Source organism: Serinus canaria, chromosome 6 (genome assembly GCF_022539315.1).
Source record: "Serinus canaria isolate serCan28SL12 chromosome 6, serCan2020, whole genome shotgun sequence".
NCBI lineage: Eukaryota > Metazoa > Chordata > Aves > Passeriformes > Fringillidae > Serinus > Serinus canaria.
In genome coordinates, this window is record NC_066320.1 from 15,154,623 (window position 1) to 15,171,962 (window position 17,340).

General features: G+C 40.1%; 1 protein-coding gene across 4 annotated transcripts in view; it reads left to right on the forward strand.

The window, feature by feature from the left end:
- The window catches only part of USP54 (ubiquitin specific peptidase 54), an 89,637-nt gene that overhangs the window by 17,931 nt on the left and 54,366 nt on the right, over window positions 1-17,340 (forward strand). The window contains exon 1 of one of the 4 annotated variants that reach the window (XM_018910914.3): window positions 3,826-3,911. The exons of 1 other annotated variant lie outside the window; for it this stretch is intronic. The gene's annotated coding sequence lies outside the window, so the exon portion shown is untranslated. Of the gene's footprint in view, window positions 1-3,825; window positions 3,983-16,274; window positions 16,296-17,340 lie in introns of those variants that run through there. 2 more of the 4 variants (XM_018910913.3, XM_030240908.2) reach the window with 2 other exon arrangements.

Below are 17,340 nucleotides of genomic sequence, written 5' to 3' on the forward strand. Positions count from 1 at the left end.
TATCGATACTAGGAATAAATAGTAGGACCCTTACTGTAGTGGAATGCGAAGTAAGACAGTTATTGTCCATGAAGACTCAGTGATAAAATAATCTTTGAAAATTAAGCCTCAGAGAGAATGCCAATAGCATCTGCCACTGGAACTGGAGGGTAAGACTGCTACGCAGGAGGAACGTGTAAAAAAGAGATGCCGTAGTATGGAACTTGCAGGATGTTGCAGCCTCATCAACCAGCTCTAAGTACTGGGTGTAGGAGGCCAAACCAGGAGGCCAAACCAGCATTTGATGTGATTCAAATGATGTACTTAAGAAGGCCTGGGGTTTAGGAGTGCTGTCTGTGATGCTGCTGAACTGGGAGCTGAGCTGATGCCGATGCCCGAGGTTAGGACACTAGAGCTGCTTTTTCCGTGCATGGTTGCAATGAAATTTACGACAGCAATCGGCTGTTCATCAATGGATAATTTCATGTTGTATCTTATCTATTGTTTCTGAAAGCCATAGGTAGGTCAGAAAACTCATGACTTTATTTTTTCTTAGGCTTGGAATGTACATGCCTTTAATAATTTACCTTTCTGGAACTGGAGTTCCTTGTTTAGCAGCATTTGCAAATCTACTGAGGAAGCACAGACCTGTCTTACCTACTGTTTATGTTGCATCATGTTGTACTTTCTGTGCTTGACTTAATGAAGATAATTAACTTTGGGCCAACAAAAATTACTTTGCTTTGCTTTATTTGGTGGAGGAAAAATGCTGCTCATTGTGGAATGCTGGATTAGGCTATTAGATGTCATAATACCTAGTATTTGTCTGTCTCTTTGTAGGATAACATTAAAAAGCATAATAGAAACTTTATTTATAAGCATAAAATGTGGTGTTATGAAGACTCTGTAGCAGAATTACAGTCCGAACTTGAAATTTAGTGAGACAGCTGCAGCCCCTTTCACTTGGAGTTTGAATTATCTTTCTGCACTGCAGTTCATTTTACATTAGAAATTTAGTAGCTAAATGCTCCCAAGTGACATCAGTTTATTTAGAGAACTAAAAGTACACTGAATTTATTTGAGCTACTGAAATGTGGGTAAAAATCCAATGTTCCATACATAAAATAAAGTTCAGAAGTGATTTTGTCATGATTTCACTGTGCAAGACAGAAGTGAGCTGTAATTTTACTTATTCAACTAAGTCTTGCTTATTCAACAGTGTGAGTGGGATAGCTGTGTTGGATGGTAATATGTGTAAATATGTTGGTTTAATTTAATAGTTCTAGGGAAAGGCAACAGGAAGGGAACACAATAGTCTGGATAAGCAATAGCATTGCAAACATCTCACAGACAATAGTCAATCTGTCAGCTGTAAAGAGCTGACTTCCAGGTTCCAATTGAAGTTGCACAGACATTTCTCTAAGGGTGGGAGCTCAGTGATCAAAAAGACACCAAACAGGATGGATAACAATCAAGCAAGGGATTATTTTTTTAGTGTGACATTTTAAACTGATTTAAACTACCTTTATTTAGGTAAAATGTATTTGAGTGTATTTAAATTCCACATTTATTGTTATCAATAATTAAGTCTGTTCTGAACATACTTTAAAATAAAATCCCACTAACTGGCGGCCTAGCTTTTGACAATTAGTAGAGTTTTTAAATTATAGTGTAGTATAACCGTTTTGATTGTTCCCCACATTTTCTCACCTTAGAATGAAAGGTAAAAATAAAAAAAAATGTCATGTTTAAATAATAGCCTAGGGAGCTGAGAGGATGAAGTGCCTTAGTTCTAGAAGCATTAAGCATTTACTTTTTTTTTTTTTAAGTACCTAAATAAAATAAGATTGTGTAGCTTCTGTCCACATGCAATCTGAGATTAGTATGAAAGTGAAATTCTATTTTAGAAAACATGCCGTATCACATTCATCATTTTCTGGAAAATAGTCCGGATTATTTAGTATAGTAATCTTAGGCTCACTAAAGCAGAAACACAGATTTTATTAGTACTCAGGGAAATGGGGGTGGGGGAAAGAAAGGGGTCTAAACATAAAGAAAATGTTTTTGGACATCTGGGTGTCTGCAAATGTCATGGGAGGTGGGAGCCATAATCTCTTTAAGGGAAAGCAAGTGTTGAATGGAATTGAAGTATCTGATTACATGTATATTTATGGTATCTCCTTATTAATAAAGCAAGAAGCAGAAGCTTATGTATGAGGTTATAATATATTTTGTTGAAGTACAATACACCCTGTTCCCATAGACACACCAGATTGTCTCTCCTCTTTTCTGAATGCTGCACTTCCAATGGCCAACACCATTTTTGATGAATGCTGGTGTAATTGATGGTGGAACGCATACACAGAAACAAATAAAATGGGGAACTTTTGCAGAATCAAATAATTATTTAGAAAGAGCTGTAGAAGGTTAAATAAAAGCTTTGATAGTAGTGGGAGGATGAGTGACACTGTGCTCTATTATTACTTCATCTTTGATATCTACAAGGAGGAACTATCTCTGCGAGCATGCGTGAGAATGAGGATAGTGTCATTTGTCCATTTTGCAGATGATTAATTGGAGCAGACAGAGATGAATTCATTTGCATGAACTTGCCCTGAAAGTTGGAAGACATGATGGTTAATCCTGGTAGTCTGTCTAGGCTGGTGGCTGATAACAGTAGTGAGAGAATTCAAAAAGTGCCTGCACTTTGAGATTCCCAGCAACCTCCTTGAGGTTTAGGTGAGAGTGAAATATTTTCATGTCTGGCTATGTAAGAATAGTATTCTTCTGTATGGATTAGATATAAATAGGATATAATTAAATGTGGGTAGATAGAAATAAGAAGGATGACAGTATAGAAAGTGCCATGTTTCTGTTCAAGTTTGTGTTTTGAATAGGAACTTTTAGTATTTGTATCTTCCATTTCATTATCTTCTCTTCCCCATTTCATGATTTTTGCCTGTCTTAAGTTGAAGTGATGCAGATACTGATTTAAAGGTCTCTTGTCCTCCAGCAAATTTCCTTAGTACAGAGGATCACTGAGCAGGGTAAGAGGACAATTGATTTTGATTAGGGAAGAGGACAGTAATAAGTTTGATTTGCCCCAGTTGCATTTTGAGTGTCTTGTTTGTTGATGATACAAACTAAGTGGTTACCAGTTTTGTACCATGTTACTTTGGCTGGTTCCTTCTGGCAGAAATACAGCAGTTCTTATTCTGTGTCTGGTTCTGAACATGGTGCTGAGAATGGTCAAGCTGTACTTTACCGATGGGGCAGACTTGTATTGTGGTTCTGCGGTAGAAGAGGAAGGCTGTGGCTTTCAAGTTCTTAGAATACTGTAGCTATTTGGATTCTTGGATAGGAAGAATCAGAGAGGCACATCCTGCTATGGCCACGGCCCCTTCTTGAAAAGAGCAGTGGAAAGAATGGGAAAGGATTTGACGTGTGTTGCTAAAATCCACCAGGCGAGTGGTTTGCTCTCCCAAATTATTTCCATAATCGGCACCCTGGGGTAGTTCATTCCGGGGAGGAGGGCTGTAGGCGTCCGAGGGCAGGGCGCGGCTGAAGGGTCTCTCGGCGGTGCTGAGAGGTGGCGGAGAGGCGCTGGAAGCCGTGGGGCGGCACAGCGTGCCCTGCGGGGGAAGCTGGGTGTTAGCCGAGCGCGACCGTCGCTGCTGCCGACCCTCCCCTCGGGGCTGCGGCCGCGGCGGCCCCTTTAAGGCGCGACCTGCCGGGGATCAGGTGCGCGGCCGGAGCGATGACGTCATGGGGCGGGGCCGCGGCTCCCGCTCGCGCTGCCCGCGCCGCGGGACGGGTCGGCGGCGGCTGCGCACGTGCGCGGGGTGGCGGAGAGCTCGCGGGGCCGCGCGGGCCGGGAGCGCCTGGAGCCGGGAGCGGCGGGAAGGCGGCTCAGTGCGGGGCCGCTGCAGCAGGTGTCGGCTTGGTTTGTGTGGGGCTGCCTGCCGTATAAGCACGTGAAAGGTTTTCTCCTTCAGCAGGCTAGGTGGGAAAAATGTGCTGTGTGCAGGGTGTTTAATTATTTGCAGACTTAGTTGTTTTTTGGGGGTGTTTCTTTGTAATACGGCCATCCATCATGTTGTATGTTGTATTTGTGTTTACTTGTTTAAACTGTTGCTTAGATAGTAAGTGAACAGCAGATACTGCCTTAGTTGATTGTGTTTTCCATGATGATGAATTGTGGTGTGTACTTACTGTCCTTGATAGAAAGCGCTGCGCGAAATTTGACTCTTTATACTTGTGTAAATTAAGGCAAATCCAAACGCTCAGGTTTGGACTAGAGGAGGGATGTCAGATATCACAGAGTTGCTCTTCCTCCGTTGCCAATTGAAGATTATATCCCCCTTGTATGGAAAACAGACTAGACCTTTTGCCATTTAGGTGGGAATGTGTAAACCCATCTGGAATTTACACCGCCTAAATATTTGTATGCAGAGGAATTGTGTTTGCTGGTTCTGGAGAAGAAAGGCAAAGGATTGCTTGTAGCTTTGTTTGGGGCTTTTGGTTTTGTATTTTTTATTGGTTGGTTGGGATTTTTTTTCTTTGTAAGGGGAGGCATTGAAACCTTTCTTTGAACATTAATTTAATCTTCATGATAAATAGACTTCTATATTTGTAGTTCTAATTTCTGGCTAATATGTTCATTTTTTCACCAGATAAGTTAAAATTGGCAGAAATGAAAAAAAATTCCCTGCTCCGGGAATCATCATGTGAAGATAAAGTTGGCAGGCGGACGTCTGTAATTTTTTGGGTAACAAAAGGATATGACCAAGTAAAACATGGCTTTAGCAGGCTTGGTTCTTAAGACTAGAGAAAAGTCTTTTGGGTATTCTTATGCTAAAAATGTAGGCTAAGACTTCCCTTTGAAGTCCTGATTTGGAAATGCCCATCTCCACCACGTCTAATTTTTTGCATTAGATTCCAAAGTCGATTTAGCCTCTTCTAATCTTGCAGAGCAGGCTTCTGGAGTAAGTCTTTGTTTAAATAAACAAAAATACTTGTATGGATGTATGTATATGTTAAGAGCTGTGCTATTTTTGCTTTTGAATGCACACCTCTGAAGCCATCATTCTGCAGGTTTCTTTTTTCTCTTGTCTTGATAGCATTTCAGTCTAATCAGTATTCAATGGGTGATGGTTTTGCTCTCTAAATTTAGCTGCTGATGTTTATATACCACTTGGTATTCTGTATTGGTCTTTGTAGAGGGCATCCTGCATAGATAGATCAGCCCCAATGGCCTTTGTCCTGGAAAATGCATCATCCCAAATGACTTATTAACAGTGGGCTTTTTAAAGGGATGAATATGTTAATTTAGCATGCTTTAAGACCAGTGGAGTCTTTAGGTCTGTTAAGGTGTACTTGCTCTTCATGTGTGTCTTACATCTCGGGGAGAGGGAATGGAGTGAATGACACATTATGCTAGTGTTTACTACTCTTTTTTCCCTTTTTTTCTTCCTTCCATATTTATGCAGGCAGTACGGGTGTTGTGTCAGAAGCAGGTTTGTAGTCCAGTGGGATGTTCCAGCCATGGGACATCAGGCTAAGGTGAACATGTAGGTAATCCAGGGCATAGCAGGATTAGTCCACGGGGTGCAATCCAGTCAATTACTTTTCTACCTTAAAATCTCTTTAACTTTTAAGTATATTTTTTCATTACAGCACCTATTACTGTGACAGATGTGACTTTCCATAGATTTTTGGCAAGTGGCTTACCGTTTTCTCTGGATGTCATCACCTATTTCTTCCCCTTCTTGTTCATTTTTAGCATCTTAAGCCAGGTTAATTTCACTGGCTGTGAAATAAACAATAGCCATCATAAGATGCAATTGTGTATACTGTTGAAAATGAAATGTAAGCATCTGCAACAGCTTTTGTAGGTGCATGAAATTTTAAGAAATAACGGCTGTTCTAATGAAATTATTAGAAAATATTTCAAGGTGATTAGAAAGCTAATTCAAGAATTGTTGTTACTTCCCCTCTTCCTTCTAATGGCACATTTTCACAGAGGACTTAGTTTTATGAATTGCAAATAAAAGTTTGTTTGAAATACTAATTCCCCCAGGATGACTGGGAGGATTCCTGGAATCATGTGTGGCATTGACTTTTGTTTTTAGCTCTTCAGTATTGTAGCATGGATTTAAATGCTCTTGGGAGTTCCGTGCTATATATGCACATCATGACTACATATCAGTCTGCCAAGGTTCGGTCATAGGACAAAAATAAAACAGAAAATAATTAATGCAGAATGTGGAATTGTGGAAGAGAATATTTTATGAGTCCATTGCCTTCTCTATTACTATGGCTTTGTGATCTTGTTTTTTCTGTTGAATTAAGTGATACAAAAATGAAGTCAAACAGCCAAGCTTACTTTCATTTGAGTTTCACAATGATGCAAGATATTTTCCAGAGTGAATCTTACACCTTCAACCTGTCATCTCCTTTTTATGTCAGATAAGAAGCTGAAAAGCATTGGTTTTATTTGATGCAGGCAGGTGAAACAAACTTGCACAATTTTCTTTCTTGAGACTTGCTTGCCTTTTGTTAAGCACCACAGCATTGCTATGATTCAAGGTTTACAGGTTGTGTGCTGTAATTTAGGGTCACAAAATTATTTAAGTCTTGACTAGTGTAGGAAAAATGGATACAGATTTATCACTCCAGTTATGCTGGTTCTATGCCATATGTGTGTTTTATGTAGGAAAAGTTGTTTCCTGATTCCTGACTTAGTCAAACTATAAATTAATTCCTCAATAACCTGTGATCATATTTAAACCACAGGAAATTACATTTTCTACAGGAAAATGATTTTGTACCATGCCTGTTAAGGCATAAAGCTGTGTGTGTATGTGTGTCTTTCCCAGCTGCAGAGGTGACAGGAGACTTGTCTTTGGCTTTGAACACAGCATGGCATCACAGTCACTCAAAGAATGTGCTCATGCTTTGACCAAGAAATTTAATTTAGTGCTTTGCGTGGTTAACGGGCATCTGTCTATAAGCTGGTGTCTTGCAGTCAAGAAGATCTTTTGCCTTCTATTTTTGATAGGGTATTTACAAAACATTCTTTTGGCTTGGGTCTACTTACTGAGGTGGAAGTAACAAAAAGCAGGATGGATTAAATGCAGTGTGCTGTGTTTGGCAGTCACTGGGAGTAAGTATGCAACAGAATTGCTTTTCTTATTTTTGTGGTGGTTTTGGGAGGGTAGTAGAAACAAGAAGTGCAGTTATTTGTGGTATTTGTGGTGTTACCTCTGTGGTAAAGAGTGGTATTTAGATTCTTGCTTGTCTTTGGTAACTTTTAAATCCTGGCTTTTGTAGTCTTCGAGACTTCCCAGTGCTACAGGTAAAACTAGTTTGAGTCACTCGTAAGAGTTCCTAGATGTAGAAAGTCAAATTGCTAGCAGGATATGGTCATAGTAATGTGCTGAGCGTATTAGCAGTTTGTTTTTCTCCCAGTATTTATTTTTTGTTCATTTGAGTCATCTGCCAAAAGAAAGTCTAGTTTCGATGAGGAACACTCTGCCTTGTAGCACATAAACATAAGAAATAAAATAGCTTTTATCAATTAAGGGGAAAATATTGAGTGTATCTACAAATATTGAGTGTATTTTTTACTCTTAAGATTATAAATGAGCCAGATTTGCTTGTCAAGTATAAGGTTTGTAATGGAATTATGAGAATTATTACTACTCTTGATAGTGATGACTGGATGTCACCTATGAAGGAATTGTTTCCACTTCATCGCTCCCAAACTTGTTTTTAAAGCTAGTTGAGATTTTATGTGAACAGATATAGTCTAAACTAATTTAAGTGCTTCTAGCACCCCAAGTCCCTCCACACAGAAAATGCTTGTGGAGACTATGTAGGGAACATTGAGGAGCAGATCTGACTTCAAACCACCCTGGCCTGTCTTTCCACCTGGCTGCTGTTTACCCTGACCATGTTGTTGTGTTGCCATGTTGAAGGGTTGCACAAGGATGAGAATGAGCAGTTGGGAGGCTGAAGGAAAGTGGGGGCGTAAAAGCTCTGTCCTCACATTAGTCAGTAGTCTTGAAAAATATTTGATTCTCTTTTGGTAGCTACCAAAACAGCACTATGCTTGGTTTGGTTATTCTTTTATATGAGAAAAGGCAAAAGAAGAAGATCTTTGTTCATCTTGTAATTTACAAGCTTTTTTAATATCTCTGGGTTACCTGACTTTAATAAAAAAAAGTAACTTGGATGGTAAGGGAAAACAGAATGGATTTTTTTTTTTTTTTTTTTAATATGAGTCCGTTTGATTCTAAGGCTATGTTGATGAAGTAAAAACAAGATTTTGCTGTGCCACCCCACTCCCCAGACCTTATTTAAACAGTTGTCTTGCCATGTGGAAAAGGTCAGCTGAGTACAGCCTATGTATTTGCCCAATATGTTTGAACACATTGCCCTAAAGTTTGTTAAGACTCTTGTTAGATTTTTTTGGTCTTTTTTCCATCCTCTTGAATATTGCACTGCTGATATGGCAACATGAGCTTCTCTTTCTTAACCACCTTCTTCACCTTCCTCAGACCCCAAAAAAGAAATTGTTGGTGGTCACTGCTTTCTAGCCACAGAATTAACTTTTGACCTCAGAGATTTTCAGCGAACAGGGCAAACATCTGTTTTCAGACTTCTTAAAAGTCCAGGGGATGCATTCTCCCAGTTAAAAACTAGGGTCCCACAAGAATGTACTTGCTCAAAAAGAAAGAGGCTAGAAAAGGTTAACCAGGGGGATTAATTTGCATCAGTTGTTTTGAACTGATGTCTCCTGGAGTGCAGCTTTACTGTGGCTGCTTAAGGACAGGGCAGGGTAGGTGGCTGGGTCTGGACTGGTGCTCCTGCTCTCTGGGTGTTCAGCTCTTGGTTGAAGTGGCTCCTAGAAGTGGCTCACAGCTCAATGCAGTTCTTGGAAGCAGTGGGAGCATGAGGCTAGGGAAAGTACACAGACCGACACAGTCTGCTGTTTCCGTCAGTTAAATGAAATTGCACCTTCCATCTGTGTTCCCGATTGCTGCACAGCCATCTGACTGCAGATGGAGGGGCAGCTTTGTTATCTGGGTAGGAGGATCTAACTACAGGCCACTGTCAAGAAGCATTGTTCACTCGGCCTACTTTCCTCCTTTTGAGTGAGAAAGGTAATGAAAAATAAAATTTCCATTGGTAGGGTTGTTTTTTGCCAGCGGGTTTTTGCTGTCCTGTTATGCGTCATTTTGCAAACTTACCAGTGTTAGCATAAGGGGAGCGGAAGAGGCACGTGATGGTGAACAGATCCACCCTGGTAGCAGCTGTCAGCTTGGCACAGCTGTATCATAAAACATACTGTAAGTTACCCGTGCTAGAAATTAGTGGCTAGTACAACTGCATGGTGTCTTGACTTTGGTGGCAAAGCTCATAAAGAAGCTGCTGTTCCTCTGCTTCTGTACTGCTCTGTAGTTTGCTGGTCTATGTTGTGCCTGTTACAAGTGCATACTGCAGCACTACTCTGTATTCTGAATAACTGAAATTATAAAAGTAGCCCACTTCATACTTTTATCTTCTTCTGGTTATTTTTAACCCACATTATTTTCCTGAGGCAATTTGTAATGTGGTCCTACACTGGTTGCCACCTGCAGAACAGAGCATCGGATGAGAATAGTAAGAACTGATCTGTGAAAGTTTGGCAGGATCTTCTGCAACCATCTTCTTTGTTGGCAGTCAAGAAACTTCATCTTTACCATGTAGCATTTATTCCTGACAAACTTCTCCATGTAGACAAACTTAGGATATTTAAACTGTACTAAGTGTGCTGACATTTACAGCTCTATGAGTGGGAGTGCTGTGGTGGATAATTATATGAAGGTGAAGGGAAGGGCTAGCATAGCCTTTGCTAGGTAGGAAGCTAAAAGATCTGCAAAAGCAGAAGGAAGCCAAAATCATATGACTCTGCAGACATTTGGAAAATAACTCTTTTCAGTCTTAGGAGAAATTGTTGTTTCAGCTCTGTCATCTATACTTTATTTCTTCAGTTTGTTCTTTAACTTATGCTTTTGTAATTTTTCTTGGCTATCTCCCTTTATCTTGCCAGCTGTGAAGGTATGCTGTTGGCATGCATGCTTTTAACAGATGGGGTTATTTGCAAATACATTTGCTTCAGATTGCTAATGTCTGAACCAAAGCAAGGAACGCAGAGATTTCGGGCTTGTCTCTGTTGGTTTAGTTTGTGTGGTTTTCTTGCCTCATTTCTGTCTGAGGTAGCTGTGGGTTGCTGTATAATTGCTGCCATTGTTCTCCCAGTTGCCCTGAGGGCTGCAGTACTTGACCAGAACAGTTCGAGGGTTGCTGTGCTGTACTAATTTAGATGAAATGTTAGAAGAGTTGAAATGATTTCCCCACCCCCACCTTTCTTCCTGTTCTGTGCAGAAGTGTGGTAATTGCTCTGAATTCTGTCTTAGTTTGGTGGCAGTGAGTCAGATTCTTAGCTGGTATGTTTGGCAAAGTTTTCTTTTGTGAGTGCAGTAGCACTGTGTTCTTCAGCTGGGAACCTGTCCCCCTGCTTCTGCTCAAGGCATGGAGCCCTGCTCGCTGTTTGAACTGTCAGACCCTCATCAGCACAGAGTGAACTCTTATTTTCTGTCTAATGCAGAGGGATTTGTTTCAGTAGTAAGACACTTACTATGCCTTGCTGCTGTATGATTCTAAAAAGTTTTAATTTTAGGTGTGATGGAAGAAAGCAGAACTGACCTTGCTTTCAACAGAGCATTTAGAGCAAATTTTCATGCTTTCTTCATGCACTGAGTACTCAGGTATGTGTGGACACCTGAAGCACTTTATCAGAGAGTTGAAAACGACTTCTAAAATTATGGAAACTGAGGCAGAAGCAAATAGGAATTTGGGAACATCAGTACCACAAAACTCTTGATGTTACTGATTTAGATGCTTCTGCCCTTTTGTGATCATTGGCCAGCATCAGCTCATCAAAGAAGTTAGTGGAGTTATGGTGAATGTATGTGGTCTTTGTGTCTGAGGAGGAAAGTAAAATGCTTTGTGCTTTGGAAGGAGGAGGACTAAAGGAGTGTAGACACCAGTGTTTTCTCTGCAAGGGTGCTTACCAACCTTAGGTCATTGTTTTGTGGAAATAATGCCACTGTACTCTTGGTAAAATTCTACAAATATTTGAGAGTAAACATGCAGATCCAAGAAATAGTGTGAGACACCTGGAAGACTTGGTCACTCTTTCTGTATGCTAAAAATGAGATTTGGCATATTACTTTTGCCTGGCAAAAGTCTGTGTTGGTGTTGCAAACTGTGTTTTTAAGTGATTTGGCTTCCTTGAAACAAGCTGTTTGAGGGAAGAGTGCTACAGAGTTAACATGATGCTTTAACCACGCACAGCTGTGGAGGAGGTTTTGAGCCCAGCATGATTACTGAACATTGGACTGGTTTTTGTTCACAATTATGGCACTGTCAGTGCACTTTAGAAAATTCCTTTATTTGAAATTTGCTCACACTAAATCTTAAAAAAAAAAAAATTGTGTAGTGGCATTATGAGGTAAAACTGCTTAGAGTATTGTGCCTTTGCTATATTTTTTACTTTCTTGTTCTTCTATTTTTGTCCCTCCAAAAGTCTATCATTATGGAAAGACATAGTTAAAACTTGGCTCAGCCCCCTCTATCCTGCAAGACTAAATTGTTCTTAAGGCAAACCAATTTAATTGTATTCCAAATGCTTCCTTTTTGCATTGTTTGTTTCTATTAGTAAATGATCCCAGTGGGGATAGTATCTTCAATTCCTTGTATGTCCAAATCATTATTATGTTTCAATCTGATTCTGTTAGCGGTATATTGTGCTGGAGCAGCGAGACAATGGTGTGCATTGCTTTGGGGGTTTTTTTGGTAACATAATCAAAGATTTCTCTACAGCTATTTTGGTCTTGGATGTACAGTAAGTCTCCCTGTCTGTGCTCTAAACGTGACTGTGTTAGAAGAACAAATTGATGCTGAATGCAGATGGCAGCCCTATCCTGGAGCTGTACTGTAGGAGTGTCTGGGAATAATTGTGTAGTAATGCTAATGCTGAGCTTATGGGAGGTTTTGGGGATAGGAAGCCGTTTTTATGAACAAACTTCTTTTTTCCGTGATCTGTATCACTGGCTTTGGGGATGGTTCCAGGAAGTGTCCTGCAGTACTTGTTCTTTGAAAAACTGCTTTTAAGTTTGTATTGGAACTGCAGGGCTGTAAACTGAGGGACCAAAACTGAATCTATCTTTTGAGTCCTTTTGATTTTTTTTCTGTTAAACGGTGACATGTTACTCCTGGTTATCAATTTCTTCTACAAGAAAACAATCCTTGACATTTAACTGCAGAGTCTGCAGGAACCTCTCCAGTTCACTTGTCACACTGAGGGGAGCCCTGCCTCTCACAGGCAGGCTGCTGCTGTAAAATGAAGTCATCCCTTGCAGCCCTATCTCCCCCTCCTCTGCCCCTAGTCTGTTCTCTTTTATGAAATGCTTTGGAAAACCTTCCTCCTCCTTGCCTGGTCCTGTGTCCGAGGGGAGTTGTGTCTGTGAGCAGGGCTGGGCCTCTGGCCTTATCTCTGTTGTCAGAGCTGCGTGCCTGGTAGGTGGCAGCGGGGGCAATGCTTTTCAAATGAGACTTTCCTGTGCTTAGAGGCCCTTGTTTTTTTGTTTTAACAGCTTCCTATTGTTTGAAACAGCAGGTTATCCCCTCCCATGCTATTCTAGCTCTTTCCTCCTCCCTTAGATAATTTTTCTGAGCTAGTATTAATCAGAGCAGTTACTCTCACAGTGAGTCCTCAGTTTTCCTAACTCACTCTGATTTCCCGCTTCTATTGTGATAGTAGTGTGGAGTCCACACAATAAAAAGAAAGCAGCTTCTGAAGGTAGGTCTTTCTGATTTTTAATTCAGCATCACCACCATGTGACGTGACTGTTTTGATTGAATTCAGGTTGTCATAGGAATTCTCTATATAGTACTGAAAGATAGAAAATTCTGCTTTTCAATGTGGCTGGCTTTTCTTTCGAAGATAAAAAGAAAGAGTATTGCATCAGTTAGTTAATAGTTTGCTTTTCAGCGTTGCAGTCCTGCTAGCTAATGGTGTTTCATATGTGTACACTTTGTTTAAAATGTTCTACCTCTGTGAAAGGTACTGTCTAAAACAAAAGCTGCCTCTGGTCTACCATACCATAACTTTTTCTGTCTAATGGTATCCATGATAAATTTGAAGATAAAACCCGTCAGTATCTCTTCTCACCATATCAATTGTTACAGCTGGAAAGGATGTTGGCAGTTCATTTCCCATCCCACTTATTTTACAGTATAAGAATTACTTAGTCAGAAGTGCTCCAGACTGCCTTTTTGATAAGTTAGATGTGGTTTTCCTTCCCTCTACTTGTTGGATCCTGTGTAAGAAAGTTGATAATGAAATGAGGTACTAAACATATGCAGAGCTTTTCTATTATTTTAATGTGCTGATTTATAAAAGCCCACTTGCTTTATCTGTTTTCCGGATCCCCTGCCTTTTATCAAGTGTCTTGTTTCCAAAAATAGAAATAGTTTTGTGATTGTTTCAAGTCTGTCACTACTGTTTCATACTTTTTGCAGGTCAGCTTAGCAAAAAGTATGTATTTTTTAAAATTTCTAGATTTGAAAAAAAAAGGAAGAAAAACCCTCTCATTATTTTGATATATTTGGTGACACTAAGCACAAGTTCTGATTCCTCAAAATGATAAGTCCAGTTCTAGACTTTGTCATCAGAGAGGGTGAAGGAGGGGGGAATAATCTATGTATCAGTTCCCAAACTTGACATTCAGTATAATAAACATTCCGCCTGTTCTAATGCATTCCAGACTTTTTTGCAGGAATGACTTCTCAGGCAGCCTAAAACAGATGAGAATTACAAAGACATTGATTATAGTCTTCAGAGGCAGGATTAATCTGTACCTGGAAGATGAAGTCCCAGTGTCCTTGCCCTAACTATAGCTTGTTGTTAAGCTGATTCAGGTCACTAACCTAGTAGGCAATAAAGCAAACCCCCTCCTCCCTTTTTGCCATCTCTCCAAATGTGCTAAATTTGTGAGCTGAATTTGCTTCTGTGAGCCTAAGTGTGAATTGCCTGCCCCACACCAGTCATGTGGAGGAAGAAGTGCTCTCTTTACACAACTCTGGTGGCCCCAAGATTTTGTCTTCATTTGGTTATTTGATAAGGTTCCTCTTAGAGGCTGTCTGAGATGATACATCCTCTTTCTAGAACACCGTATTTCATGGGAGTTGGCGAAGCCGTAGGCTTTTTTATTACTGTTATTACAACTGACAGTTCGGAAACCTCTTGGGGTTTTTTGATGGAGAAGTTTTGCAGTGGATATACAGAAGTTTGTGTTTTCTGAAGTTGTTAATTTATTATGTAGTTACGTGTATAGGTTATGACAGTGGTCTCAAGAGTTTTAGATATCTTAAAATCCCAAACAGGATGATTCCAGGTTAAAGACTTCTCTGTTTAAGGCCAGAGAAACATGACAAACAGCCTGAGGAGTGAAGGAAGCAGACTGTAGTGGCTGTCAGGTTGAACAATGGTTTTGGCACACCTGCTGCTTTGCTGCTGAGCTTGGCAGGAAAGGAGTGATTTGGAGGATAACCAGATAGTTTTGTAGATGTTTTTGGTATGTTTCCATCTTCTCTGAGGGAGAGAAAACAGAAGCACTTGCTTTATAATGTAACTAATGGCTGGTTGAAGACTGGGACCATAAACTTTTGGGGCAGGATTTAATAATGCACTTAGAAATGTGGAAGTCAATATTATGCTATACTTGAGGGCCCTTAGAAGGGAGTGTAAGGAGACTGATTTATCATGAGAAGGGGGAATAGTTGGACATAGTCAAAGCAGCATGTTAGAGAAATTTATGCTCGTACTGCCCCTCTGAGTAGACCTAAACGTAATCAAGAAGAAAATTAAGAGAGCCGAAACAAATGCATTTGGAAGATGTTTTTTTAGTATGACAGTTTTTCAACTCTACCATGTTCCAACTGATACTATTTTCTTGATGCTTCTCATAGAAGTTGACACAGATGTAAGATGTGAGACCAGACTTCAGTCACATTAATAGTCTTTTTAAATGATGTGTAATGCCATACATATTTATACGAACTTTCTCATGTACATGATTGTACAAGAGGATATTGGTGTCCTAAATTGTTGAGTACCTGGGTCACCAGAATCTGTTGGAATTTGAGAACTTCGGTGTACTGGGAAAAAATGAGAATACTGAAAAGCTGGAGAAACTTCCTTTTAGTCTAGCAAAGAAAATGCCTCTAATACTCTACCTTTTTGCTCAAGCTCAGAGCAGTTTAACTTCAAGTGGAGTGAGCTCAGTTCTGATGGATGAGAAATGTAAGCTTTTTCCAGATCATCTACTTACTTGCACGTGTGCACGCACACGTGTGCATGATTTATTTTATTTTCTTAATCACAGAGGAAGGATGCATAGACTCTTAATCTGGATAAAATATTCTTATTTTTTCCTGTTTCCCTTACAGGTGTGTGTATAAGGAAGTGTTGTATAAGACTTGTAATGCTGGTTAAGCAATGGATAATAATTATAGTAACAGTGTGTCTGAATGCTTTTGTCTAGTATTGAAGGAAAATTTTGTAAATGATTTCTCAAAAAAGTATTTATCTTGGTGTAATAACATAACTGAAAATACCATTGTGGTGTGGTAACCCTTCTTGATAAGGATAGCTGTTACAGATGCTGCTTTCCCAGATGTCAGGTGATTGTTCCTTGAAGCCCAGTTATTCTGATGGGAGAGGACTTTTAAACAGGACAGTGTTTGGTTTGGTCCTTTTACTGCCTCGATGGTATTCTGGATCTGAATTTTTTTCTGCACCAAGTTGCTAATGCAACAGTTGCATCTCTTCAGCAGCTTCTTGGGTTGCCAGCATATTGTCTGGAGAGTTTATGGGAAAACAAGTTCTATTGTACAGCTTAACCATGATTGTATGTTGTGAGATATTGCTCCAGATGTGAGCCTGGAGCAATATCAGCTGGTCTTGAACTAACAGAATTTGGCAAGAGAAGGTGTGGGCAACATGTGACTGCTTTGCAACTTGAACATGAAGATTCTGTCCTGTGACCAGCTCTCGGGGATCCCAGTCTAGGGAGTGGTGGCTGTGTAACCTGAATGGGAGCCAGCAGGAAGAAGCAAGCCTCAGGGACCATTTTGGATTGCCATGGCAGGATATGGGGTCCTCCACAGTTTTTGAGATGGATGTGCCTAACCCTTCTGCTATGGTGAGTTCTCAAAAGAGTGAAAATATTTTAACATTATAAAAGCCATATTTTATTTAAATAGCAATAGAAATGTTACTTAAATAAAAATCTAAGGAATACAAAATGGAAATAGGCTGATGCAAGTTTCCTGTTACCTATTATGTCTTGCTTGCCCAGCCTGTCAGTCACTGAGTGGTCCCAAATATCTTACTGGAAATTTTGTGCTAAGACTAGCCATACCACACAATCCCTGGAGCTTTCTTCTTTGAACACTTTGAACAGCCTCCTTGATCTCCCTAGGAGGGCAGGATAGGACTCTGCCCCTGCCCCCGGGGGTGCTACATGGCATAGCCACACTCTTAAAGTATGACACCCATAATTAGAAGCCAGAAACCAAATGCTTACATAAATGTTATCTTCCTGAGACCCAGTTACTTTCCTGTTTCCTACTGTGTGTGATGGAGTGGAAGAGCCCCCTAAAGCTGTTGTTGTCACTTGCCTGAGACCTTTCCCCAAAGCGTCTCTGTGCTCCAGTGCTGTTCCCCAAGATACTTTGCTTAGGGAGTGGCACACATCGTTGTAGGCTGGGCATTTTTTCTCTGTGGTGGAAGAAAAAAGATGAACTGAGTATACAGAATAGAAGACGCAAGTTTAGGAAGCTGTGTTTTCTAAATTTCATGTGTTCTGTGCTGGACTGAGCCAGAAGCTGCTTAATCCTTTGTGCTTAACATTGCAGCACTCCTTGGAGTCCCTATTTAAAGGCTATGTGGGTTGTGTTTAGTTTCACATATGATTTCAGCCAGTGCATTGGAAAAGTTGAATTACTGCTGAAAGGAATTAAACTGAATCTCTAAAGTAAAAGCATACTATTTTTTTCTTTCTTTTACTATGCAGGTTGAAATCTTATTGTCTGATGTTGAGCTAGACTGCAGTTTTCTCTAGATACTCTTTCAACGTTGAAATTAGTGGCTTTAAATTTGTTGTTGGCTGGGTACTTTGCAGTCGTGTCAGAACAGGCCTTCTTTTTGTGTATGAAAGCATGTATACATATCCTTAAATTTGCTCC